This window comes from Pinus tabuliformis, chromosome 7 (assembly GCF_031772625.1).
Source record: "Pinus tabuliformis cultivar Carrire ecotype Pingquan chromosome 7, CPIR1, whole genome shotgun sequence".
NCBI classification, from domain to species: Eukaryota; Viridiplantae; Streptophyta; class Pinopsida; order Pinales; family Pinaceae; genus Pinus; species Pinus tabuliformis.
The window spans coordinates 1,453,727,186-1,453,754,882 of NC_142293.1; positions in this window are offsets into that span (position 1 = coordinate 1,453,727,186).

Sequence of the window (27,697 nt, forward strand, 5' to 3'; positions counted from 1 at the left end):
ATAGACCTCATCTTCTTGAATACACCTTTGAATCTATAAATCAGATCCAATGTGGAAAAGATACCCACCAATCCATGAAAATTGGGCACTGCGTTGGATAATCAACTTCCTTTCCTTGGGCGTAGATGTGTTGGTAACTTCCCGACTGCTAGATAATTCGCTACATCTGCATACCAAGGTCCTTTAATCGTTACAACGAACAGGTGTTCGTCTGGAAATTGATCATATACCAATAACAGATCATTCATCTTAGGTACTTGAGACAGGAAGTATGCAACAAGATTTTATTTTCTTGGCTGATCCTTTATGGTGATATCAAACTCTTACAGTAACAACAACCATCGAGTTACTCGCCCATTAGTGATTGGTTTTTTGGCCAAGTACCTGATAGCAGAGTGGTCAATATACAGAAACATTGGATAGCCTGTTATATAATGTCTAAACTTATTGATAACATGTATAACAACTAGAAATTCATTTTTTATTACTGTGTAACTTAACTTAGTAGGGGTAAGGTTTTTGCTAATATAATAGATAACATAGGGCTTCCCATCCTCTTCTTGTCCAAGTATAGCGCCTATAGTTGTGTTTGATGCATCTGTAGAGATATTGAACGATAACTCCCAGTTCAGTCCTGGTAATACTGGTGCGGTTGAAATTAGCTTCTCCAGATCTGCAAAGGCAACATCACATTTGTCAGACCAATTAAATTCAACATTACCAGTTAAGACATACAAAGGTGCAACAATTTTTGTAAATTTCTCAATAAATCTGTGGTAGTACCCTGCATATCCAATGAAACTACATACCTCAGTCTGTGTGTAGGGTGTGGGTAGTGCAATAATTACCTCTATTTTCGCTAGATCTACCTGTATCCCAGTCGCAGAGATGTAGTGTCCCAAAACCACACCTTCAGTCATCATCATGTGACACTTTACGTTGCTTAATCATAACATGGTAGAAATGCATTGTTTAAGTACCTTTTCTAGATTTCGCAAGCCCTACTCAAAATCACTTCCATAGTGGTTGAAATCGTCCATATAAATTTCAATTCCTTCGTTGATTAGATCAGAAAAATGTCCAATATTCATCTCTGAAATGTGGTTTGGGGCATTGCATAAACCAAAGGGTAAAATTTTGTATGCAAACATACCACAAGGGCAGCTAAACGTGGTTTTATCCTGGTCTTCTGGGGCGATCTGGATCTGATTATAGTCGTTGAAGCCATTGAGGAAGGAAAAAAATTGTTTCCCTGTTGAGGTGTTGAGAACTTGATCAATAAAAGGAAGAGGGAAATGGTCCTTCTGGGTGGCTTTGTTCAGTTCTCTGTAGTCCACGCAGATTCTCCATTTCCCATTTTTCTTGGGAACAACTACCAACGGGGAGACCCACTGACTATCTAAGATATGATAAATAAAATTCACATCCAACAACTTTTGCAGTTCCTCTTTCACAATTTCTTTGAGGTGAGGATTCAACCTTCTCTGGGGCTGCTAAATGGTGTGAGCATCCTTCTCAATGTAGATATGATGGGTACACAGTTGGGGATCTATACCTTTCATGTCTGAGTATTCATAGGATTTTTTTTTTTTTTTATTTTTTATATTTCTGAAGCACCTAAATAATCCTTTGTTGTTGATGGTTGTCCAAGTTACCGTTAATGTTAACCATTTTACCTGGTTCAATATCAATTGGCCTACTATTATAAACAACAGTCATGGGTATATGTTGATCGTCTGCGTCCCTCAAGGGATCTCCCTATGCTTCATTATCAAGGATGGCCTTTAACACTTGGCATGTTGGATTATTCATGGAAACTAGTCTATTAATGAAGTTGTTAATCACATCGTCTTCCGTCTGATTCTTAAATTCAAGAGCTTCTTCTAGTGTGAGAGGAGAGCGTATGTTTTCTTCCAGGTATCTAGGTGGGTGTAACTAAGTATTTACAATAGGTAGAATTGGTTTAGCTGGGGGATACAAAACAATATTCTTCACAGCATTTCCTTGAGTGATAGTCATGTTGCCTGCACGACATCCTATATAAGCATTTGTTGTTGCTAACCAAGGTTGACCCAGTATCAAAGGATGTCCATCTAGCCTACTTCTTGGGTTGATGACTAGAAATTCTACAGGATATTCCCAGGAATCGACAGAGACAGTCACATCCTGTAAGGTTCCTTTAGGTCTAACCATTGATCTATCAGCAAGTTCTAATAATGTTGACGTAGGTTCCAAGGCTATAATGCCTAGAACGTTGCAGGTTTTAGTTGTCAAAATATTAATGGCTGCTCCAAGATCTACTAGTGTATTTGGAAAGGTGAAGCCTTGTATCTAAACCATTACTATTTTTGGGTCTTCATATCTAATCAGTGCTTCTTTACCCAAAATCATATCAGACAAAGTCCCTATCACATGTACTGTTGGTGGTTTTTTCAATCTCGCAAGCTTCTTCCCACATAGTTCCTTAATTGTTTTTGCATAAATAGGGATATCTTGTATGGCCTTGAGGAGCTGTATCTTTATACACAAATTTCTTAATTCCCCTAAGATATCAAATTTGGGATAGACAACAGGTTTCACTATTACTAGTCTCTCAGGGAATGGAGGAGAGGAAATTATTATTTTATCGAAATTTTATTGCTTGACTGTGTCTTCTCCCTATTTTATTTCTGTGGCAATCACAGTCAAAGGATTTATTGTAGGTTGTTTTTCCTTTTCAGTTTCTTTGTTTTCTTCTATGGAAATAATATGCCCTGACCTTAGCCGAAGCTCGTTGCATTCTATTGGTTCTATGTCATTATCCGAATTCTCAAGGATCTATACATATTGGACTGTTCTACTATTAAGATTCGGATTTGGTTGTGCTGGAAATTGGGGGCGGACTGAAGGTTGAGGGTTCTAAAATAGACCAGACAATGTGGGTTGAGGTTGAGAACCTATTCCCATGGGTAAATTTTTCATCCCCATAGGGCACTGCCAGTTTTGAGGCCAATTCAGGTTTTGTGAAGTGGAAGCAACCCATTGTGAAGGGTAAGGATTACTAGCTGAATTTTGCCAGAAGGGGGTAGAGCATTGTGAATTTGGTCAGCCAGCTCCTGGGAAGGGTTGGTTTGGCTAGGGTGACATGGAATATTGTTGGGATTGCCAGGTAGAGAAGGGTGGTTGACCTTTCCATGTTGTTCTAGGATTTTGTTGTTGATTATATTGCATAGGAAAGAACAAAGAAGGGTCTTGTGGCATACCTGAGGGTTGTGCTTGCCATTGTCGACGTTGAGCCATTAAGTATGTTGACTCTGTTCCTTCTTCAGCTTCTTTGAACACTACTTTTAATCTGGGAAGTGCTAGACACTAATCTGTTGCATGTTCCTTGGAGCATATAGAGCATGTCTGAATGATGTTCGAAGGACATTCTCTTTGACTTTGCTTCTTTTGGCAGCGTGGGAAGAATATGGCTAGCATTTTTTCTGCCTCAACTTGTCTTTGTCTGGCATGTAAGATGTCTAACTGTGTAGTTAGTGTGCCCAAGATATCTGTCTTGAAATCTTCCAAGAGGTTGTTGATCTATATTCTTGTCACGCCTCCGCTGGGAAGTCTGCTTCCTCTAGTCATAGAGTCTTGGATTCCTAGCCCGATGCGTGTACTACCTCGCGAACACTTGATACAAAATCAAACAATTTCATCATAGTCTTCTTGATAAATGTCACCTTTCCCCATTAGATTTAAAGTTTCTACCCATTCTTCTCTCATTCCCTTTATTAAAATGGCTTTCAAGACTGCTTTTGGTAATGTGGAGTGGGGGGATCTCTGCAAATTATACTGAACCATTCGACATATTCTTCTAAAGTTTCATTATCCTTCATAGAAATTTTGAAGATTTCATATTTTATATCCCTAGTCCTACAGTAGTCCTGGTATTTGGTGAGAAAAACATTTTTCATGTCATCCCAGGAGTTAATGGTACTTCCACCCAAACCCATAAACCATTGCAAAGCTGCTCCCTTTAAGGTGGAGTGGAACAACTTCAAATTCTGAAGATTAGTGGTGTAATCATATCCTCTACATAGGACATTAAACTCAAACAAAAAATCATCTAGATCCTATGAGGTCATCCTGTGAAAGGTTGGGATATTTTGTAAAGGAATAGCTTTCATCGGGGCATTGGCTACTGGGTCAACGATAGGGTATTCCAACGTCGAGGTCTGACCTTGAGGTGGTTGATTCGTTATTTGGGCAAAGATGTGCCAATAGTATTCAGGCATTTCTTAGTTAGGAGGTGTTATTTGGGTGGATGGAGTATTCAAAATTCGAAGGGGCTTTATTGCACTACTAAGATCTGGGATATTATGTACTTATTTTCCAGCCAAGATCACAGTAGATCCCAATTCAGATGGTTGTGGATCTGCCTTAGTAGCTCCATTGGTTTCTCCCTCTCTTTCTTTCAAATTACACGATTTTCCCTCTTGTGAAGGACTAGAGTATAGATTATTTATATTTTGGAAACTTTGCTCAAATCCTTCAGTTTTGCTATGGATCTCAGCGTAAGCTGTAGTTGGTGATTCTGCTACTTGAGGGATCAAAGTAGAGCCCTTTCCAGATACTGTCTGGGGTCCTACTGACGCCTGAGATTCATCTCTCCGAATGATTTCGTCTATAAAGGTTGGTCTCCCAAGGGTCATTGATCCCTGGGCTTTGGTGGTTTTTGGTATTGATTTATGATCTATTGGTATCTTTCTTCTCCTAGTCATTCATACCTACATAACCTCTGCGTATCTACTGAGAGCGAGCACTAGGAACAAGCTTTTTCTTGTTTTGTACATAGGTTCTTATCTCTCATTTTCAATACAGAACTCTCTTCAGAGACACAAATTAACTATTATCCTGAAAACCTCCCCAGCAACGATGCCAAAATGTTGGTGCACTAAGATGACTTTATAAATCAATCTTAATCCTACATTAATATGTCAACCTGGGATTTTTCTTTCTATTTCAAGGTTGTAAGCATTGTCTTTGCAATAACAATCAGATATTGGAATGCATGTAATTAATCCTAACCAATCATTGCAGAAATAAACAATTGCTTAACAACTCATTAACTCTTAAAGATGCAGAACATGACTTATTCTATGATTTAGAATTGGAAAGATAAATCCACTGCAAGCTACTTTCAAACAAAGATCTTAATCCAATCTTATAATGCCAAAGGAAATCAACCTGAATAATCATATCCACGTGTATTAAAGGAAATTACCCAATCTTGCTAATCACAAGGAATCATTCAAAGCTAGAAGTGATTGCAGAAAACATAGACTAAGAGGGAACAACAATCATATACATTTTACTTTCTGTAAATTATAAAAACGATATTAAAAAAGCTATAAGATTTACTCTAACTCAACCTGTAGAAGGAACATCAATGTAAATCTTGAGATTAAAGCATAAAAATCATAATACAAGTGAGGAGTGGATCTTCCACTGACTAGGCCCAAAGCCTCTAGAAGAAAACTGTTATTGAAACTCAATACATGGATTTAATGGAAAACTTCAAGTCCTTCATTAGCTGTTAAAAAGGAATTACAAAATCACTTCAACTCTTTAAAGTTCAATTTGCATTTGCAGTCTTGCTGGAATTTTACAAATTACAAATTTCCTTTTCTTTTCGACTTACTAGCATTATATATCTTCTATGGAATGCTAGCAAAATCAGAGCTTATCCTGAGGATCAGAAGATTGCTTGGTTGAACAATCAGATTTCCACATCAATCCCATATTTTGCCTCCGCCTTAAGCATGGTCAATCCAACTGTAACAACAACATCTTCCTTTCTTGGCACTATGTCTTATCAGAAAGGAACAACATTTGTCCAATCCAATCAAACTGTGCATAAACAAGCGAAAACTTAGGCTTTTGCTACTAAAAGCATGTAATTTGTTCATACTGCTTTTTATTTGCTTTTCACAGTCTTTCTTCTAGAATGTGCTCAAGATGAGAATAAATTCATGAAAGCCATATGATTAATCAAGTAAATGAGGAGGAAAAACATACCTTTTTCATGACCCAACAATCAGTAACCCCAATTCAAATAATTTTCCCAATTATGTCAGTGAACACATTGTTAGTTGCCACTCTAATTTCTATAATTTAAACTTTACAGGAAATTTTCTCAATTTTCTCCTTGAGGTTCTCTTTGCACTTGCATTCTTTCACTAATACATGCTAAATGAATTTATGCATCTATTTTGAAAACTTGATTACCAAGCTTTGGCTAATGCACGAAAATCTGGATCACATGTCAGAGAGTTTTACTATTGTGTAGGGTCGAGGGTACATCCTATTTCTGTTACTCTCATCAGGTATAATCCTACTACCTTCTGTAACGTTTGCATCTATGTTGTAGTGATTTTCACGATGAGTGAAGGGCAGTGATAGCAGGATGGCTAGAGCGTACCCAAATTTTTCAGGGGATGGGTGGAAAAAACTATATATATATATATATATATATATATATATATATATATATATATATATATATATATATATACATATATTAAAATTTCATAATTCATTATTAGCATCTATATTTGCTTGAATTTTATAAGCATAAAAAATTATATTATACAGTATTATGCACAATCCTTATGATATCACTCTTCCGGATCTCTAAGGCTGAGGAAGAGTCGAGATGAGGTAACCACAAACCAATCTTTTGACTTGGTAGCTAGCCCTACCAGACCAGAGAGGGCTCTCTCCAAAGGATCACAGCCAAGAAGGCTAGATGGATTAGGGTTTTAGGCTAGGTATAAAGTTCAGAGGTTGTTTTGATTTGATTTGATTGGGTTATTGCTGGATGAGGGTATTAGGTCAAAGAGGCTAGGTCAAAGCAAATCAGATATGATTGCAGACATTCAAAGGGGCAAGGTAGGCAGGAGGCTTAGCACTTAAAGGGTGATTTGGTGAGATGGTTTAAGACTGATGAGGAGTTAGGAAGAGCATAGGAGATGTATTCTTCCTAAACTGAAGAAAAAATGGACAAATTATGATAACTTTCCCAAAACAAAGCATGAGCAAACATGTATTCTGCCTATCAACTTGAAAATTACCATATAACATACATGAAATAGTTTATGAGCTTACAAAACATTCATACAAATGGTAACAAAGAAGAAACAATGGTAAACATCCATACCACATGTATCCCAAAGAAATAGCTACAACTCATCTATTAAACCTGGCCAAATTCTGATACATTAGTGTCTCTGATCACTAGTACAACATCCAACTGAGTCCAACCTCTGAAAAGAGTAAAGATATGGAAGATATAGACATCAAAACAAACTCCTCTCAACCTCAGGGCTCTAATCCATGAGAGGAGGAAAAATTCTACCAAAATCTAAACTGATAGCTAGAGTGTAGGGTGGTCAAAGTGACTCATCTCTCACTTTTTGGAATCCAATTCATTACATGACAAAAATAGTTTTCACCTAATGTATTTACCCTAGGTAACTTTAATGGACATAATTACATTTTTTTTGACCAATTACATCAGTAAAACTTCATAAAATTCCTTGAGTAATTGAGAAAGTGTGAAAAAGTAGAAAAATATCAGTTTCTGGTCCTATGCGCAATGGAAGTGTTCTATGCGTAGTGCCTTTGGTCTGTGCGCAATGCCATCTTCCAGCTTATTTTTGAAGGGGTCCCCGATGTCCAAATTAAGGTTAAGATAGCTCATTGGAAAGGTTGTCCTGTCTAGTTTCTAGAAATGTACTTGGTTCCAAAAAATGATAAGATTTGACCCTCCAAAAATTCAATCTCCCCATACTGCCCATGTGCGCAATGCCTAGCTGAAAAAGAGGGCAGAAATGTGATTGTTGAGGTGTTTTTGGCCATTTCTCCCTATCAGATTGCCCAATTTTGGTGTGCCAATAGTCAAAATTGCATGTTTACTACCTTATGAATCCAGCGGTGGTCTTCGTTTTTCATTTGGAGGCCCTTAAAAGGTGCACAATGCCTAGGGTGTTGCGCACAGGACATTCCAACTATGCAAAAACTTTCAAAGTTTGCACAAAAACCAAAAAATTTAAAAAATTCCCAGAAACTTGTCAAAATTGATACATGGACTACTGATGAAGTATGCCATGCATGGAAAGAGGCCTCAGTAAGGATATCCAGTTTTCTCTTTGCCTCTTGCATATTTAGGGTTTCAATCTTTGACTTTACTTTCTTGAGTTTTGACCTTGCTATTTGGTTTCTTCGGCAATAATAATTTTCCATCCTCCTCTGTATTTCATTGTCTTTCTTTGATTTCTTCAGGAGCTTCTCAATATGGTTGTTAACTCTCTCAAACCAATGCTCCCTATTTTAATTGATCATTATGGAAAATTTCTTATCTAACTATTTATAAATCATCCTCAGATAATGAAGAGATGTTATTTGATCACTATGAGACTTGCTGACATTACGCAATGGAAATGGTGTTTTACTGGACCTTGAAAACCCTAGGACCTAATGGTAACCTTGACTCGCCAGAATTGATGGTGTCATGACTGATATGATGACATAATGACTTTGACCTCATGACTGATGTACATTCAACAAGGTATGACAATATACCAGCAAGTAATGAAATTTAAGGGAGAGCGATGTTTTTTTACTAGGGCTACCATCGATGAGTAAATTTTTGAATGATGACCTAGTGGAATGACACTGAGTGGGAACCTAATATGATATGAAAAGAGGATTTTTTATCATTGATGACATGATGTAAATACTGACACTAACATTAGCCTTATTGGGGATGGAAACTCTGAAAGAGGTGTCAAGAACACCGTAGACTAGCATGCCTATCCATTGGGCTATACGATAAAAAACTCAATAACTAATGAGCATGACTGAATGCTACAAACTCAAATGACATAAACTAACTTGTGATAAATTGAAAACTGACTGAACAATGACTCAATACTGACTCAAATTAAACTGAAAGCTGAACTGTACACCGTCAACTGCAAACTCTACTAGAAATTGACACTAAAAAAGATGCTCAAAATGTTGAGCTTATTCATCACACCTTATCTATTCTAATTGATCCATAAACGATCTAATCAAGTGAAGTTGAAGATCTAGTGTAACCAATCAAGTACATGACTACTTGATTGATGCTCATATTCAACTTCACCAGGCATAAAGAAAGATTGAGTAAATGGAAACTCAAAATGGAGCCTAAGTTCAAAACCTATGTTGATGAACAAAACAATCTCCACATTTTCTGATGCTTTCAAAAGACCTCCCTTGGGGTCTTGAAAATCATGAAACATTACCTCTTGTTTATCAACAAAAATAAGGGAGATGCCTTCAAATATAATGGCTGATTGTTCTTCTTCATTTGGGTGATCCTTCTTAAATGGAAATGCAGCAATGTCGTCTTCCATACCATCCAGATTAGAGACAAGATTTGTATGTTCTTGCAGATCTTTGATTGAGGTAGCGAAATCAATATCAACACAAATATCTACAAGTGGATTTTCATGTATATCAGAAAAATAATTATCTAGGCTTTGAAAAAATTCTACATCTTGATCATTTGAAGGTTGTTAAACGTGTTCATCAAACTCAAGACAACAAACCTATTGCACATTGTTTTTTACCTCAACGGATAAATCATGAGTCTCTAGAGTTTCTATGCAAGAAAACTCAAAATTTTGATCTGCACGTATTTCTTCCTGAATTAAAAAATCAGAAGAGGAAAGGAATGAAGGGCAGCTGGAAAGAACATCTTTATATATATCTTGATCACTTGAAGATTGGCAAGTTTGCTGCAAATTATCATCAACTTTGGAAAATGGAAGATCAATGTCATCTTTTGAAGAATTATGTTCAAGTTCATTGTCATCCAGGGTAGAATCCATGATCTTCTCATGGTGTGAAAAGGGTTTTCATTCAAAGCATCTAAGAGTTCATCATCCATAAACTCTTCATCGCCATAAGCACTTTCCAGCTCTTGAATAAAATTCTCAAAGTGATCACAACAATGCTCAATCAAATGAAAAGAAGGCTAGGCTTCATTAATCTTTCACATCTTGAAGATGAGCCACCGTTGCTGGTTCGAAATGTCGATCAAAAGAAACCTAATGCGATGAATCCAGAAGATGATTTACATAATTCTCTACACTTCTCAAAAATACTGAGTGAAAATGTTTGAGAGAATAAATACAAGTAGGAGGCATGATTTCATACCAAAACCATGCTCTTTCTTCTAATGTGACCATGAACATCTTCATTAAACAATCTTCATGAAAATTAATCCTCAGCGTATGCACATGCATATGAAATCTTATTAAATGAAGTGTAGCATCATCACCTTTTTCATCTCTGAATTTTGGCAAGTATGTTTGCCAATCTACCTGAGGCATATGATTTAGAAACCCTGGAACATGATCTCAATGCATAGGAGAATACCTTCTAGATTGAGAACTCATTTCGATTTCTGGATCCTGCTGCCAGTGGAGTCTTCGGATCAAGTGGGAGTCGCAAGGTGAATGGTTCAACCTTCATATGTGTTTGATCACTGTTCACCATCAGCAATCAGATCTGATCTTTGTCGTTCTTTCCCAGGGAAGATATGATCTTTCATTTCCCCAACAACAACACCAGTATGTTATCACTCCTCCAGATCTCCAAGGCTGACGAAGAGTCCAACTGAGGTAACCACAGACCAATCTTTTGACTTGGTAACTAGCCCTACCAGGCCGAAGAGGGATCTCTCGAAAGAATCACAACCAATAGGGCTGGATGGATTAGGGTTTTAGGCTAGGTATAAAGTGTAGAGGTTGTTTTGATTTGATTTGATTGGGTTATTGTTGGATGAGGGTATTAGGTCAAAGAGGCTAGGTCAGGGAAAATCAGATATGATTGTAGACATTCAAAGGGGCAAGGTAGGCAAGAGGCTTAACACTTAAAAGGTGATTTGGTGAGATGGTTTAAGACTGATTAGGATTTAGGAAGAGCATAGGAGATGTATTCTTCCTAAACTAAAGAAAAAATGGACAAATTATGATAACTTTCCCAAAACAAAGCATGAGAAAACATGTATTCTGCTTATCAACTTGAAAATTACCATATAATAGACATGAAATGGTTTATGAGATTACAAAACATTCATACAAATGATAACAAAGAAGAAACAATGCTAAACATCCATACCACGTGTATCCCAAAGAAATAGTTGCAACTTGTCTATTAGAATTGGCCAAATTCTGATACATTAGTGTCTCTGATCACTAGTACAACATCCAACTGAGTCCAACCTCTGAAAAGAGTAAAGAAAGGGAAGATATTGACATCAAAAAAAAATAATCTCAATCTCAGGAGTCAAATCCATGAGAGGAGGAGAAGTTCCACAAAAATCTGAACTGATAGCTAAAGTGTAGGGTAGTCAAAGTGACTCATCCCTCACTTTTTGGAAAATGATTCATTACATGACAAAAAGAGTTTTCACGTAATGTATTTACCATAGGTAACTTTAAAGGACATAATTACATTTGTTTTGACCAATTACATCAGTAAAACTTCATAAAATTCCTTGAGTGACTGAGAAAGTATGAAAAAGTAGAAAAATATAAGTTTTTGGTCCTATGCACAGTGCTAGTGGTCTTTTGTGCAACGCCTTTGGTCTGTGCACAGTGCCATCTTCCAGCTGAGCTTTGAAGGGGTTCCCGATGTCCAAATTAAGCTCAGGATAGCTCATTGTAAATCCTATCCTGTCTAGTTTCTAGAAATGTACTTGGTTCCAAAAAATTATAATATTGACCCTCCAAAAATTCAATCTCCCAAGACTTCTCCTGTGCACAACACCTAGCTGAAAAAGAGGGCAGAATTGTGATTTTTGAGGTGTTTTTGGCCATTTCTCCCTGTCAGATTGCCCAATTTTGTTGTGCCAATAGTCAAAATTTCATGTTTACTTCCTTTTGAATCCAATGGTGGTCTTAGTTTTTCATTTGTAGGCCTATAGAAGTTGCATAACACCTAGGGTGCTGCGCATAGGACAATTAAATTGTGCAAAAACTATCAAAGTTTGCACAAGAACCCAAAAATTTAAAAATGCCCAGAAACTTGTCAAAACTGATACATAAACTGTTGATGAAGTATGTCAAGCTTGGAAAGAGGCCTCGGCAAGGATATCAATTTTTCTCTTTTCCTCTTGCATATTTAGGGTTTCAAGCTTTGACTTTACTTTCTTGAGTTTTGACCTTGCTATTTGGTTTCTTCCACAATAATAATTTGCCATCCTCCTATGTATGTCATTGTCTTCCTTTGATTTCTTCAGGAGCTTCTTAAGATGGTTGTTAACTCTCTCAAACCAATTCTCCCTATTTTCATTGATCATTATGGAAAATTGCTCATCTAACTGTTTACAAATCATCCTCAGATAGTGAAGAGATGTTATTTGATCACTATGAGACTTGTTGACATTATGTGATGGAAATGGTGTTTTATTGGACCTTGAAAACCCTAGGACTTAATGGTAACCTTGATTCGCCAGAATTAATGGTGTCATGATTGATATGATGACATGATGACTTTGACCTCATCACTGATGTACATTCAACAAGGTATGACAATGTACCAGCAAGTAATGAAATTTAAGGGAGAGTGATATTTTTTGACTAGGGCTACCATCGATGAGTAAATTTTTGAATGATGACCTAGTGGAATGACAAAAATTTCTGAGTGGGACCCTAATATGATATGAAAAGAGGATTTTTGATCACTGATGGTTGGATGCAAATACTAGCACTAACACCTTACACTTACCAATTCTGGCTTGAGAAACTTAAAAAGGGCTGAGTAAATTTTCATTATCATTCCCTTCTCTAGAGGTTTTTCAAACTTTTATAGTTGTATTGAAAACAATTGTTAAATAATTTGATTCTATAAAGAGATGAAATTCATATTTCATTAACATGGTGATTTAATAGGAATTTATTCAAACATTTAGTATCCAATCCAAGTCACTACTATCTTCTTGTTTTTGACAATGCTTGAGGTTGGGATGGTGGAAGAATTGGACTTGAATGACTCGTGGAAACCATGTACAATATGTAAAAGTTGAGATGACCTGAAAAATAAGAAAAAACAAGAGGAATAACCATAAGGATCAACACTTTGAAATGTTGCATTTCTTGTTTTTTCGACATAGAGGCTTTGTTTATTGTAATTTTTTCGTTGAAAATACAATATTTAAATGAATAGAAACCCAATTGAAATTCATCATCATACAAAACCCATGTTTTGAGTTGCAACTTGTACAACAGATTTAGATTCAACACAACACAAAAGTAATGCATGGGAAAAGTGATCATATTGTCCAATCATCAATGTCCATGATTGTAAAAATTGAAGATATATGCCCAAATTATCCTTGAAATCTGCCCAAAAAATTCCAGAAATCCTTCTTGTATGTCCCTAAATTCTGTCGAGAACGTCCCTAAAATCTACCTGAAACGTCTTGTGAATGGCAAGGAAATCATCGAGTCCCCATTGAAGTCCCCAACAATTTGGGGACGTTTCCTAAATGTCCACAACTCCCCTTAACTCGAGGATGCATGGTACATGAGTGTTTTTAGGGGGCAAGGTCCTGTGCAACATAGGTTTACATTAATGAGTTTCTTTCCTTTCTTTTTTGAAGGTGTTCTTAATTTATTGTGCTCATTTACTTCAACCAATTAAAATTTGGTTAATGAAATTTATGAAACTATTTAGGAAAATTTTCTAGGTGCATGAGGAAGCAAGAGTTGTGGGTCAAATTTGCCATGAGGGATTGGTAAATTTGATAGGATGCTTTGTTACCATAATTGAGACGGTTTCCACCATTGCTAAAAAAAAATGCTCTAGAAACGTAACGGGACGGAAAACTTTGTTTTCTATAGTCATTTTCGTTTTGATTTTCAGAGCTCAAAAATTTATGTTGCATTTCCTTTTTGGAAGGTGGCTTGGGCTGCCTATCTTCAACCATGCACACTTTACAACTTGTTTGATAGCAAATTTTCAACAAAGGGTTTATAAAAAAGTTCTTGGATTTAGATTCAACGCATATGATGAAGCCCCTAGGATTTATTGTTTATTTAATTTAACACAGAAAGTTGAGTGGCATCCTTGGTTGACTTCCTTGAGAACTAACATCCTTGAGAACTTCGATGATGCAAGTTGCAAGGAAATATTGGACTGATTTTAGTGCCAACATTGTTCACTGATTCAAGGGAAAGATGCTTGACAGTACGAAATTTTCCTATTTAGTCGTCAAATTTTGGAGATAGATGGGATAAAGAAAAACCTTTGAGAATTATCCTACCACTAGAATTTGATAAATAAATTTCCTGGATTTTGTATTGGATCTATTTTTTCTTTGGGTTTAATTTTAAGAATTGAATTTAATCTATTTACTCTATTGTCTTCCTTGAGCATTGTAATAATTGCAAATGGGTAACATGTCTTTGCATTATTTATCAAAATAAACTTTTTAAATGAATAGTAACACATATTTAACTGGAACATATACTTGTGGCATATATATTCCTAGCTTCAAAGACTGAACTAAATATCTTTCTAGTTAGGTTTGTACATAATACTATTAGAATTCTATAAAAATTTTACAATGTTAACTAATGAGACGTGTTATTTGATGCACTATGTGATTATTACAATTTCATTTATCTAAATAATGGATGTTTTTTTTTCACATTTCCTTATTTTCTCTTTCTCCTTGTTTCTTGAATCCGAAACCTCCAAACTCCATTTCTCGTCACATTGTAGTTTTTTGTTTCGTTCCTGTTTCTCATTTCTATTAACATAGGGATGTTATTGTGATGGTAATGAGCATTTGCTTACGGTTGAATATATGCCAAATGACACTGTAGCAAATCATCTCTTCTATTGTGTGTATCTCTTGAGCTTAAGAAAATTTGTTTATTACACAATCTATGTTATAGAAAGGAAGAGAAAGAACTTCGATGCTTGTAGGATATTGGCAATCTCAAGGTGTTGATAGAGGTGTCTTAGATTCATGATTGGAAATTAAAGCATATATGGAAGGATTTCTTATATAGAATATGAATGTGAAATTTAGGTTTCTCTTTTCAATCAGAAACCAAAAGACTTGCCAAATAGAGAAATTTGGCATGTTGGAAGAGTATGTAATGAATTCTTTGGGTCGTAAATCATTTAACAAATATATAAATCTTGTTGTTCTCATATAAATTTAGTCGACTATGATTTACAATTAATAATACATTCACATGGTTAGGGTATATCAATCAGTAACTGAAAGTCCCCATATATAAAAAAAAATGACAATAAATAATCACTAATGTGTAACCTTGCACTGGAAGTGTTAGAGTCAGTCTTTACATCCCTCCATCAATGATCATTTCTCTTATTGAATTTCATTTTTTAGGTGTCTCATACAGTTCATTCATCTGCATTCCGTTAGGGGCATGCCATAATCTGACGGAAGGGCCTTGTCACTCATTCCCCTCATGTTATCTACCTGCTGGCTCATGTGTGTTCATTTAAAAAAAAACATATATAGTCTTTTTATCTTGAAAATTGCAAAAGTTGTCTTTAAGGTTTTATGGTCACTTAGGTCTAGGTTTTTATTAGGGTTTCATCAAAAAATGTGTTAGAGTGTTCAATAATTGCCAGCAGGCCATGAGGATGTTTCAACATCAATAAATTTCATCGCCAAGTGTTCACAAATGTGTTTTTCCTCAAAACTCTGTTTTGAGGAAAAACAGAGTATTTAGCATTTATTGTACAAAATCATCAAAGTTTTTGTTTTCCTCATTGTAAATTCATTCATCTGCACCCTGGTTTCTTCCCTTAGCCTAGAAGCTCCAAAACCTGCAAAAACAGCAAGCTCAGGTCATTAAATTCATCACAAAGTGAAAGAGCAGTGAAAAATGTCCAAAAACAGAGTTTGTAAAATGAAGTCAAATACAAAACATTATAAAAGTGGGTTTCATAAGCCAAGATTTCAAAAGCTCTTTGTTTATAAGTGATTCCTTCATGTGATAAGCTCATTTGCAAAAGAGAAGCAAGATTGAGCAAATTTGGAGAGTGAGTGTGAAGTTTGGGCGAAAATCTTTATAAGAATACCGACACGACGCACTGGGCAGGAGGCACGGCGCATTGGTGAGGCGCGACGCACTGGGTCTCAGAACGCAGTGTTATTTTACACAGGCACGGCGCAATGGGGAGGCATGGCGCATTGGGTGTGTTGTGCTACGCACACAGCTAAAGGCCCGAAACTACTAACAATTGCTCCAAATTGCCAATAACTCGCTCAGATCTGCCAGGTAAAGCCTCCATCTTTGTGTTTCGTCCAAGTTTGTGCTAGGGTATGGTGGTTGATGGATGGTAATGGTTAAAACAAAAGACATCAAACCCTACCTTTTAAAATACCTCAAGGAAATTGCTGCTAGGGTTTCAATTACCTGTTTTGTTACCAAATTCACTCCCTCATCTCACTTGTCCCTTGTTTTCATTATTCCCTAAGTTCCACTACCCCTTAAATTCATTCATCCCCTATCCCAAGTTCCCTTTCCCAATTTTCCTAATGTGAAATACTAAACCCTAATCCTATATATAAACCCTCAAACCATTCCATATTCCTCTAACTAAATCTATCCCAACAATCCCTAAATCCCTCACTGTTTTCCCCTCCCTTTGCAGCCCCTCATTTCACTGTTTGTTCCCTTGGTAGCAGAGGTCAAGCACATCACCAAAAGGCAGTCCAACACAGTTTTCATACATCAACATCTATTTCTCTAGGGCAATTTGTTTACCAGTAGTCATGGCATCTAATCCTTCATCTGATTATGAAGTGGAGACCCAAAGTGACTCATCTGCAGAAGGACATGCACCCCGGAGGCCTCATAGAGGTGGCAGACATATCAGAGAAGAACCAACCACCCTTACTGAATTACAGGCCTGCCCTCAGTCATGTTATGAGTTTCCAGCATCAGTCATGTTATGAGTTTTGTGAGAAGGTTGCTAATGTTCAGTTTCATCATGAGTTGGCTCGTCTGTTTGTACTGCATTTACATGGTGACCAAGCCACTCTAGCGAGTGTTACTTTCACACTAACACCAGATTCCATTTCATTAACAACCAACATACCAAACATTGGAGAACCATGGAACAAGAGGCAGAAAATTGACCGGCAGCACTATGAACTGTACATCAAGCCCGACTTTTTGAGACAGCTCAAGAGAGTGTTTCTATTTCGGTACCTCAAAGATGAATATGCGCCTTTAATGAAACTGATCATGAAGTATTTCAGTTGTGAGGGCCGGTTCTCTCGCTTATATGCTTATCACATCAGGCTGCTGATGCATTTCACTCGGGTAGGGATGATGAACATTCCTTATTTCATATGCCGAAACATAGAAAGGATGACCACCCTTGTGCAATACAAGACCCCTCAGCAGCAGCTTAACAATGTTTATCATTTTGCTCTCATCAAGATTGTGGTGGTTCATCAGCTTGGATTACAGGGCATCACTTGGGATGATTTTATCTCTCGTGAGTTTTCAGAGCTTCACAGGGATCTTCAGAGGCTGTACATGAGACAGGTGGACCTTCTTATCAGCATGAAGGTCATCAGACACATACTACTATTATGTCAGTATTCATTACTTATCATAAGGGCGCTAGACAGTTATTTGCAGCAGCAAAGCGAGTGTTATCTCCACCTGGGGTGGAAGGGGCCTCGCTTCCGACATCAGCACCACAGGTACATGACAAAGGCAAGAGGCCAATGTAGGATGAGGGGCCTTCAGGTGAACGAGAGACCAACTTCATTCTCATTCAGGATGACGATACAAACATGGGCCCGCAAAGTGCCAACCTTAGAGATATCATCCAGGAGAAGCAGACAGAGATCAAAGCCTTGTCCCTCAACTTGGAGAGGGCTAAGTGGATTAAAAAATACTTGGAGCAGAGGAATAAGCAGCTTGAAGATCAGCAGGTGATTATGGAATTACAAAACATCAAGGAGAATCATCAAGCTGCCCAAAGGAGGAGGATTGAATTCACTTCAGTGGAGCAAGAGATTAATGATGATCGGGAGTCTTGGCTCGAGAGAGTCAACATCCACTTAGAGAGACGACTGGACAAGGCTGATAGGGACAAATCATTGTTGAGACACATGGCTTTCCACTACATGGCGCGGAACAAGGTTTGCAAGGCACGAATAAGAAATTTAAAGGCAAAACTAAGGAAGGCATCAAAAAGGCAAAAGAGGCAAAAAGAGCATGATCGACTCTGGATATTGGCCGAGGCATCCTTGGCCCATCATAGCTCTTGATGAAGAAGGTCCAGCCCAAATTTCAAGAAATTTGGAGCAATTTTTGCATTTTGAAAATTTTTTGCACTAAAAAACAGGGTTTTCCTCCCTATGCGCCGCGCCACGTGGCGCTCGCTTTCGCTAGAGGGCTCCAAATCCAAAAAAAATTGCATTTCTGGATTTTTCATGATAAATTGTGTTTTCCTACCTATGGCCAAGAAATTTGGGCAGGTTTTGAGCCCTCAAAAGGTCAAAAAACACTCAAAAAATGACCTCACTGCCCCTATTTTGACACACAGGAAGCAATCTTGGGAGATTGGACATTTGGAGGGAAAAATGGACACCAAATCCAAAAATTCCACTTGGGTTGGAAATTAGATAGGCAGAGATTTCCAACGAGTTATCATGAGCTCAATTTGGACTTTGGGAAGTGCCTCAAAATCAGCTCCAAAGTGGCGCGACACATAGAGAATTTGGGCGTGGCGCATAGAGAAATTTGGCCTCATTTTCACTCTTCAGCTCAGAAATTCACCAATTTTGACTAGTTTTACTTTTTGATGTAACTATTGATCTACCATGATGTAATTTGATAACCATGATGTAATATTGGCACATTTTAACTTGTTCTAGAGGATTCATTCACTAAAAAGTGAAAATTAAATGAATGAATCAGTTTCCTAGCATATAGAGGCAAGTTGTTTGATTGCGTAGATTTCAGTTCCTTGTTTAGAATTGGTTCAAACAACTCCTAGAATGATGAGCTCGACCCCTAGAGGCATGGGAAGTAGTTAGGCTTGTCTATATCATGTAATTTCTCAGTCATTTTCAGGGTTGGACACTTGGGATTGCTTGGCACTCCATTGTACATTTGATTTCTGCATTTTTGGCAAAGGAAAGACCAGGGTTTTGCAACACTTGTTGGGATCCTTGTGGCTTTGTGTTTTGATGGTGTTTTTCTTCATGCAACTGTAAGTTCATTGATTTTTCATGTATTCCATTTCCCTTCTCTTTGCTTCTGAAATTGAACAAATGAGTGACAAAAGGTAGAATTCATTAGCTTGTTGTGATCTGCCTGTTAGTTTGTTTAATTTTCAATGTTTTCTTCAGTTTGAAGAGGATTCTTGGTACCCTCTTGCCCTCTTCAGCTCCTCAGCGGTATTTTCCATCCATTCATTTAATCTAAAGCATCAAAACTACTGCCTACCTTGCCCCAACCAAAACTCTGCAAAAATTTGGCCTCATCCCCGGACCCAAATTTGCCTTTCCCTTGATTCCAACAAAACTCCAAAAAAATCAAATCAAATCCTTGTACTTCATACCTAGCCTAAAATCATAAGATATATCAGTCATCTCAAGCCCCATTGATTATCTTTTGCTGAGATTGACCCGGAGAGAGCCCTCTCCTGTCCTCGTAGGTCTAGCTACGAGGCTGAGCGTGGTTTGATGTGGACCTAGAATCTTACCTTTTCAGCCTGAGGTAAATCTAGGCTCTAACAGGAAGTGTGCACAACAGAGAGACTTATTATAGATAATGTAATCACCAGTGTGTAACCTTGCACTGGAAGTGTACACAACATAGATACTTATTATAGATAACAAGAAGAGAGACTTATTATAGATAATGTGAAGAGATGCAAGGTATCTAACAATGAATATGAAATACAAAGAGTCTTTGTGTAGAAATTCTCACTATAGATTAAACTGATTATGCAATGTTCTAAAGAAAAATACTTAATCTACTTCTACAACCAAACTTGCGGAAGCTTAATCGATTTTGAGCAAGATCAAACAGAACACATATAACAGAGAAGAAGATTCAATCACACATGAAACAAAGAAGAATACTATGGGGAAAGCCTCAGCTAAAAACCCCACTATCTGTATTATCATACAAGAGGAAATATCTCAGGATTACACAAAGCTTTAGCTCACAAGCTATCTAGCTCTCAGTACAATCCCTCACTACTGCTCATAGACAAAATAGACAACACATATGCCTTTCTACTCTGTCCTCCAAGCCTCCTATTTCCTTGCACAATTTCTCCTGGGTCCTCCAGCTGCAACCTGTGTGATTCTCACCTCACACACTACTCTGACCTCTGTAGTAATTGCGCAATCCTCAAGGAATGAATTCCTTCTACATGCAAGATATATTCATATGGAAATATTTTAGCAACTCATAGTACACTATCCCTGCCTTTAATCTCAACTAGGTCTTTGTCTGAACTGACATGCATGAGTTATTTATGAGAGAATATTCAGTTATCTAGAGAACACTAGTTGCATGCATGCATGCATTAACTCACTAAACTCACAATTAGTTCCACAAACTGTTTGGAACTAATTTGACTAGACTTAACTCAGTTAACTGATCTAACTAATTACAACTCAAATGCAACTCATCCTTATCACCTTAATTAAGGGAAACTTCCTCAATCAAAGGGATAAATGTTGCATGTCTTCACAAAGACTTCATGTTTGATTTTCTCCAACTAATTAACTCAAGACGAATTAATTAATTATTTTTCAAATAGCTGGTGAGACTAGATTTGAATTTTAATTCTCAATTTTGATTTGAGGACAAATCAAAATTGGAATATATCCCGCAATGCTATTTATGGCAATGCTAATTTTAACATTTCTATTTTTAGCATTTCTTGTTGCTATTTTCAACACTCCCTCTAAAAAAAAAGGGATTATCTGCCACCTCGATCCTGTCTCTATGGAACTCGAATTCACACTTTGACAATGCCTTAGTCAAAATGTCAACATCTTGCTCCTCGGTCAAAAGATACTGCAACAACATGATCCTCTTCACCACACAGTCTCGAAGATGATGATACCAAATGTTGATGTGCTTTGACATATCATGAAATACTAGATTCTCAGAGAGTTTCATACAACTCTGATTATCACAATAGATCACAGTTGGATCCATCCTCTGATCAAACAAACCCAATAAAATTTTCCGCATCCAAATGGCCTCACATGCTGCCAGACTTGCAACCATGTATTCAGCCTCTGCTGAGCTGAGTGTAATTGACCTTTGTTTCCTGTTGTACCAAGAAACTGCAACTGAACCAAGGTTGAAAATTCCTCCCGATGTGCTCTTTCGATCTGATGGACTCCCTGCCCAATTTGCATCTGTGAAGACCTAAAGCTTCACTCCCTCTGTCCGTCTATACCATAATCCATACTGAGATGTGCCTCTGAGGTATCTCAAAACATGCTTCGCTGCCTTCAAAAATAACTTGGTAGGCTGAACCATAGCTTGACTCAGCTAGTTCACCGCAAAGCATAAATCTAGTTGTGTGTTCACTAAGTACATCAATGAACCCATAAGCTGCCAATACACAATAGCAACTACTACCTCACCTGAAGTAGCATCCTCCTACCTCCAGTTACCTTCTAGAGGAGTCTACATGGGCTTGCACTTATCCATGTGGAATCTCCTGAGTATCTCATTGGCATACTTGCCTTGAGACACAAACACTTCCCCATCCTTCTGCCACTCTTCCATGCCTAGGAAGTAGTGCATGAGACCCATGTCTTTCATCTGGAACTCTCTTGCAAGATCCTCCTTGCAAGAATTGATCAACTGATCATCACCTATTAATATTAGATCATCAATAGAAAGAACAATGATCAATGGCTTACCTTCTACCATGATGTGGTATAGGTTCGCATCTGCTTCACTCTTTGTGAAGCCCAACCCAGTGAAGTAGCTGTCGATCCTAGTGTACCAAGCACAAAGTGCTTGCTTTAGCTCGTACAAAGCTCTCTTAAGTCAGCACACATGTGACTCATGATCAAAGGGCTCAAGTCGTTTCGGCTGCTCTATGTACACCTCTTCCTTAATCTTGCCACTGGAGAATGCAGTCTTCACATCCATCTGATGGATCTTCCAACCCATCTGTGCTGATAGTGCCAACATCGATCTGATAGATGAGTACCTTACTACAAGAGTAAAAGTATCATCATAGTTGATCCCCTCGACCTGTGAGAAACCATGGGCAAAAAACCTTTCCTTATGTTTCTCCATACTACCATCAACATCTTGCTTTACCTTGTAAAGCCAACGAGAACTCACAATTGACTTGTTCTCTGATCTTGGAACCACATCCCAAACATTGTTCCAAACTATGGAGTCATACTCCTCCACCATAGCATCAACCCAAACTGGCTATTGCAATGCTTCCTCAAAGGAGGATGGTTCGGTCTCTACACATTCCCCAATAAGGGCCATGTAACCAGTGTACCGCTCAGGTGACCTCCTCTATCTGCGCTGAGAAGATGGCTCTCCCACTTTCTTTCTTGCATCCATCAACAATCTGTCAGCTTCCCTTGTGTGTTTCCGCCCCTCTCTGGAAGACTTTGCATGAGTGGATGTCTCCTCTCCTAGAACCTCTGCATGCGGCTGCTCCACATCAGTCTGAGGCTCCTCCTCCTTAGGAACCAAAAGTTCCTCCTTTTCCTGCAACTTGAGCTCCCTTTCAAGAGAAACTCACATTACCTTCAGCTCATCGAACTTAATATCTCTGCCAACCACTGTCCTCTGACTGGTAGGAAAATACACCCGATAGTTGTGGGGTGTATCAACGTACCCCACAAGTATCCCCAACTCTGTTGTTGGCTCTAGCTTCTTCTGGGCATCATTGGTCACATGGCAATAAACTGATGAGCCAAAGATCCTGAAGTGACCCACATCTAGTCTCTTCCCAGAGAAAGCTTCCTCTGGTGTCTTCATCCCAAGTATGCGATGTGGGCTTCTATTCTGCAAGTAAACCGCTATGTTGCATGCCTCAACCCACAAATGAAATGGTAGGCCTTGGTCATGCAGCATCACCCGAGCTGCTCCCACAATTGTTCTGTTCTTCCTCTCAGCCACCGCATTCTACTGTGGGTTATGAGGTGCCGTCAACTTTCGTTTAATTCCTTCTGTTGCACAGAAGTCCTTAAACTCTTGAGAGACATACTCTCCACCATTGTCGCTTATTAAGGCCCTGATCTTCTTTCCTGATTCTTTCTCAACCAAGGCTTTGAACTCACAAAACCTTGAGAAGGTTTGACCTTTCTTCTGCATGAAATAGATCCAGCACTTACGAGAAAAATCATCAATAAAAATCACATAATACCTTTGTTTAGCGATGGAGGCTGTCGAGAATGGTCCACACACATCTGTATGAACTCGCTCCAAGATTTCTTCAGCTCGACTGTCTTGATCATGAAAGGAAGATTTTGCATACTTACCCAAGGTACAACCTTTGCATGTGTCCACTTGCTCAAGTTTACCTTTGGGAAGTTTGATAGAAATATATTGCATTATCTTCAAGGCCCTATGGTGCAAGTGGCCCAACCGCCTATGCCATAGCTCACCAATATCTTGGCTTTGCACCAATTCTGTTTTGGAACTCAATGCAGCATAGTCATCTACCTCCAGCTTGTAGAGATTCTTCACTTGAATCCCAATCCTCTTGGTCTGACTAGTGGCTATGTGTCTCAGGAACGCCTTTCCTTTACTGAAGATTACATCATAGCCTTTGTCTTCCAACATTGCGACCAATACCAAGTTTTTCTTCATTCCAGGCACATACTTTACATCAGTCAAGGTGAGAGGAGCTCCATGCTCCCTCTGAAACGCAACCGTACCTTCAACTAAAACACAGTACTTTCCATCATTTCCCATCTCTATGCATATGTGGAGGTCCTTCTCCTCCAAGGTACTGAATAAACTCTTATCACCGGTCATGTGGAATGATGCTCCACTATCCAGGTACCAAACACAACCCACCATCGATGAAACCATGCATGCGATGAGAGTAAAATCCAATTTGAACTGTGAGGCCAGTGCCTCACCATCTGATCCTTTCGAAGATCCCTTGTTGGATTTATTCAATGGACAATTAGTTTCATAATGGCCCACCTCATGACAATTAAAGCATCTCACTTTAGATTTGTCAATCTTCTTCCCTCCATGGGAAGAACTCGATTTGGAATGGGAAACCTTCCCTTTCACCTTCCTAGCCTTACTGGCTAAGGCTAGATTTTCTTCATCATCATGCTTAGATGAAGAACCATCTCTGGTGCTTCTCTTGATCTCCTCCTGCATCAGATCTGACCACAGTCATTCCCAATCTGGCAGTTTCTCTCTTCCATTCACTGAGTCCTGGTAGCTATGCCAGCTCTTAGGAAGATCGAGGAGAGTAATACTCACCATGTCATCATCGGCTGTCATGATTCCTACACTTCCAAGCTCATCTCTACAGGTGGTGAGCTTGTTCATATATGTAGAGATCATGTCGCCCTTTTCACACTTGATTTTCTGAAGCTTGTCCTTCAACGCCGACTTCCTCTGGTCATTACTGTTCTGATATAAGTCCTTCAATGTTTTCCACATTGGAAACGGAGTCTCCTTGAGACTTGAGACAATATGGTCTCAAACTCTCTCCAGAAGAATCCTCCTCGCTCTTGCCACACATTTCTTCCATTCCACCAATTCTTGGGCATTAACTGCTGCTGGCTTGGGGACTTCTTGATCAATGAAGTCCTTCAAACCATTGTCCTCTAATACCTCTTCCATGAGATCCTTCCATGCTATGTAATTCGAGTTGCCATGCAGGGCATACTCGAGTCTCAAGCCATTGAACGCCATTGGTGAACTTTGAGATGTGATAAGAAATCGATTTTGTACCTACAATCAAGAAATTCAAACTTTGAACTTCTCCCTTCTTTATATATTGTTCTCCACTTTGATCACCTTTGCTTTGATACCATGTAGAAATTCTCACTGTAGATTAAACTGATTATGCAATGTTCTAAAGCAAAATACTTAATCTACTTGTACAACCAAACTTGCATAAGCTTAATTGATTTTGAGCAAGATCAAACTGAACACATATAACAGAGAATAAGATTCAATCACACATGAAACACAGAAGAATACTCTGGGGAAAGCCTCAACTAAAAACCCCGCTATCTGTATTATCATACAAGTGGAAATATCTCAGTATTACACAAAGCTTTAGCTCACAAGCTATCCAGCTCTCAGTACAGTCCCTCACTACTACTCATAGACAGAATAGACAACACATATGCCTTTCTCCTTTGTCCTCCAAGCCTCCTATTTCCTTGTGCAGTTTCTCCTAGGTCCTCCAGCTACAACCTGTGTGATTCTCACCTCACACACTGCTCTGACCTCTGTAGTAACTGCGCAATCCTCAAGGAATGAATTCCTTCTGCATGCAAGAGATATTCACATCGGAATATTCTAGCAACTCATAGTACATTGTCCCTGCCTTTAATCTCAACCGGGTCTTTGTCTGAACTGACATGCATGAGTTATTTATGAGAGAATATTCAGTTATATGGAGAACAATAGTTTCATGCATGCATGCATTAACTAACTGAACTCACAATTAGTTCCACAAACTGTTTGGAACTAATTTAACTAGAATTAACTCAGTTAACTGAGCTAACTAATTACAACTCAAATACAACTCATCCTTATCTCCTTAATTAAGGGATAACTTCTTCAATCAAAGGGATAAATGTTGCATGTCTTCACAAAGACTTCATGTTTGATTTTCTCCAACTAATTAACTCAAGATGAATTAATTAATTATTTTTCAAACAACTGGTGAGACTAAATTCGAATTTTAATTCTCAATTTTTATTCAAGGACAAATCAAAATTGGAATATATTCCAAAATGCTATTTATAGCAATGCTAATTTTAGCATTTCTATTTTTAAAAATTTTTGTTGCTATTTTCAACACCTTGCTTATGGGAATTTTATTTGAAAACTGAGATGATTATTTAAGGAATGAATTAATGTTCTTTGCCATAAGCCCCTCTTAACTAAACCACTTTTGTTCAATGCTATCATGACACTGATGCCAATATTGATCAAGAATTTTCTCCTCAACAATCATACATATGGACAATCCCGAAAATGTCCATAACAATATATCTAGCCTTGGAAATTGAAGATGATATCACAAGGGGATTTTTATTAGCAATTGAGTGTTCATTGATATTTATTTTCTAAGATTGAAAGTAACAGAAAATGGCCTGGTTTTGGACTATTGATTCTCCTCTCGATGAGCATAAATTAGAGTAGTACAAAGATGAAGCCAAGACTTGAAACTCATGGCTGGCCACTTGAAAAAACTGTCATTTTTGGCTTATGAGTCACAGTTACATATGCATTCTTGGTAGCTTTACAGGTCTCTTGGATCTAACTTCTCATGACACTGAGAGTTATTTATGGCAAATGTTTTCTAGATTGACGGATTTTGTATATTGAAACCATGTTCAATGTTTGTTTTGTTTCATTATCATTGGGTGAAGTTCATGCATGGAGCGTCACTTTTTAAAGTTTCAATTAGATTATTATTTTACGAATTGTCTGACCGCTGGGAGCAAAGTTGCTTTATTAAAAATGGATTATATTTCAATTTGTCAATTTTCTTATGTTACAACCATACTAGCTTGTTTAATTATTGAAATATATCGTAGGTTTTAGTTTCATTTGTATTTGTTTTGAATTTCTAATCTTATATAATCATTTTAAACTTTTGAAGTGTGTTGTAGAGATGCAGAGCAAAGTTTCTAAATAAAATCTAGTTTTCGCAAATTTTCTTGTTTCTACTATTTTATTTCTTCTTTTGTATACATGATAAACTTCAATGAAGTTCACATCTTCTAATAATTTTGATATATTCAATGATGGAGGAGAGGTGCAACTTATGTAGTGGACAATGTTCTTAAGGGTTTCGCACACTTAGCACACATGTTAGAATGTTGTAGCGGCAAAGGCAAGGCTCTCTATCATGAACTTAATGCTTATAGAGTTTAGTTCCTTCTAATTTTGAGATTTAATTTTATTTTTTTTATTTTTTTATCTTGTAGAGTTATAAGAAATGAGGCTCTTAAAATGGAGAGAGTGAAATAGCAGTGATGATGGATAATATGCTAAATGAGAAGTCTCTGTCCATTGCAAACTTTCTTATTTCGAAGCAAAACCTACAAAAATCATTTTAACCATTTTCTGGCAAAATTAATGCTTAAAGGAACAGTTAAAGGTTCAAAAACTCCTTAGTTTAGCTGATTTTATGAGGATCAATATTGCTTCTCTCAAGAATCTCAAAGAAAATTGAACAAAAGAGAATGAACTTCAAAACTAATATGGTAGAGGTGTAAAAGGTTGATGAAGACTTGTAAAAACAGAGTTCAAGATCAACAAAAATTAAAAAACAAAACTAAAATCAAAATTAAAGTAATGAAAATAAATGAAAGTGGGTACATGAAACTTACCATTGGAGAATTGCATTTAATCTTACCTGAGAGGTATCATTTTCT